This window comes from Pteropus vampyrus, unplaced genomic scaffold, assembly GCF_000151845.1.
Source record: "Pteropus vampyrus isolate Shadow unplaced genomic scaffold, Pvam_2.0 Scaffold7, whole genome shotgun sequence".
NCBI classification, from domain to species: domain Eukaryota; kingdom Metazoa; phylum Chordata; class Mammalia; order Chiroptera; family Pteropodidae; genus Pteropus; species Pteropus vampyrus.
Genome location: NW_011888788.1, coordinates 16,573,345 through 16,575,831, shown reverse-complemented (window position 1 = coordinate 16,575,831; position 2,487 = coordinate 16,573,345).

The following is a 2,487-nucleotide window of genomic DNA, read 5'->3' as shown; positions in this document are numbered from 1 at the left end:
CTGCCTCTCTATATTTGTTTCTGTGTATTAGATAGGGCTATTATGTCTCTCTGTCGAGTAGAGTGGCTTTATGTAGTAGGTGTCCTGTGAGACCCAGTAGCACAGTCTCCTCTGGGCTCCTGAGCTGGGTGCTCAAGATATGTCTTTTGTATGGGCCCTCCTGTTGTAGGTGAGCCTTGGTTGCTATTTGCACATTAGTGGGAGGGGTTGACCCTTGAGCTCATTGGTTGTGAAGATTGGCCAGTGAGGGGCTGACCCTACAAAGCAGGATTCACTTTAGCAGGCTCTGGTGCCTACTAAGTCTGCTCTTTGGATGTATGGTCCTTAAATGCAGCTTTGGGTAGTGCTTGAGCTCAGGTTGAAGCCAGCCACCGGGCACAGATGCCCCAGCCCCAAAACCTCCTGAAAGGTGGCCCGCCACCAGCCAAGTTCAGCTATAGCCTGTGCACTGCCCAGGGCCACTTGGTAAAAGTCACCAAGCAATCCACAGATGATGATCACCAGTGCTGAGCTTATAAATGCCTCGAGAGGCCAAGGTGCAAACCAAGGCCAATTATCACTAGTGCTGGACTTGGGGCTGCTCAGCAAGAGGTACAGGGCATTCCAAGGTCAGAGGCTGCTTGTTTGAGTTTTGTGAACCTTTGAGAGATTTTAGGAAAGTCCACAACATGAGCAAGACAAGCCATTCGTATGGAGAAGCAACTGGAGACAGCTTGGGTGGGCCAGCAAGTTGGGAGAGGTAGAGTCTCAGGGAATCACCTGGCAGGGGTGACCTGTGTTATCCAGGTTGATGGAGACTCAGATATGGTGGCTGCCTGTGTTTGTGCATTAGGAGGGGGTAAGGCTCAACAAAAAATTAACTCTGCCAGGATTCTGCTAGCACTACTGTCTAGAATGAGCTGCCCCTCCAGCCCTCGCCCTAAAGCCAGACAATTCAGTTCCTCCCTGTATGTCCCTGGTGCTTTTTGTACAGCTGCCCCAGTGCTGGCGCTCAGAGTAAATGAGTCCTTTAGAGGAACATTTGTGTCCTGCAGTCTTCCATCTCACTCAGCCACAATCTCCACTGGTTTTCACAGCTAGAGGTTGTGGAGACTTCTCTTCCTGTCACTGGAACCCTGGGTTGGGGAGCCTAGTGTGGGGTTGGGATCCTTGTGTTCTTCCATAGGGACCTCCGCAGCTGAGATATCCCTCCTGGTTCTTAACCACCACATGTGGTTGTGCGACAAGCTTGTTTTGAGCCTCCACCCCTCCTACCAATCTCGAGGTAGCCTCCTCTGTATGTTTCCAGCTGTTGGACTTCTTTTCAGCCAGACTTCAAGCGATTCCCAATGATGGTTGTTCTGCAATTTAGTTGTAACTTTTGATGTGGTTGTGAGAGAAGGCAAGCACGGTTTCTACTACTAACCCATCTTGACTGGAAGTCTAGAGATTTATTTTTTAAATCTAAGTACTCTATTCTTGTTACTTGCAATATTTTCAAATTAGATATTATATGAATAGCTTTAAAGCTCTCTAAAGATCAGCTGATATATTTTTTTGGTTGGCATGCAGGTGTGTGTTTTCATATTAATTTCAGTAATGTTAACTCTAATTATCTCTTTTAGGTTCTATCTATACAGTCAAAATATAATGAAGAAACACATTCAAGACCAAAAGAAAATTTACATGGATATTTGAGGTAAAGGGGAAAAAAAGGAGAGTGGAGCTTATTTGAACTGGTTACTTTGTACAGGTCTTACCTTAACTTTCCATAAGCTGATATAGCTTATTAAAAGATACACTGCTTAACTTTGTAATGGTTATTCTAACTTAATAATGATGGATCTGTGTAAAATATGAAAAGTTAAATTTTAAAGTGTTTGTTGAACATAGTTTTTCTTCTGATGTCTTTGGGTTCCTGGAAATAATTCCTATATCAATTAGTTTCAAAAACATTTGGCTCTGCCTTTTTTGGACTGACTGAGAAAAGTTTGAGTTAATCTAACTCCCTGATATTAAAGCCACTGAAGAATACATTTCCTCCATAATGCAGGTGTCCTTATGGAAATATAACATTGTATTATATGTTTGTTATTGCTATGTTGTTTTAGTAATCTCCCATAATGATTGTGTTTCAGAGTGATTCATTGTCCCTGGAATTTGTACTTCAGACTGGTGATTTCTTCATCTCATTCTTGAGAACTGCAGGTGCACATATTTATTAATAATGAATACATGAATTTCACCACTGGATTCTTTATAGAATAGTTGCATGTATTACATCCCAAAATGAAAAAAAAATTGTCTTCTCAAACATCTCTTTTAACTCTAGAAAATATGATAATGATTCTTTATATCAGAAAGCTTTCATGATATTCACTTAGAAGAAACTGCCTTCCAAATGCAGAACACTTTGCTAAAGATGAGGAAAGATTTGTAAAAGTTACACAATCAACATGGCATATAAGAGAAAGTGTTACCTAACAACAGTTTTTGATTAAAAGTGTT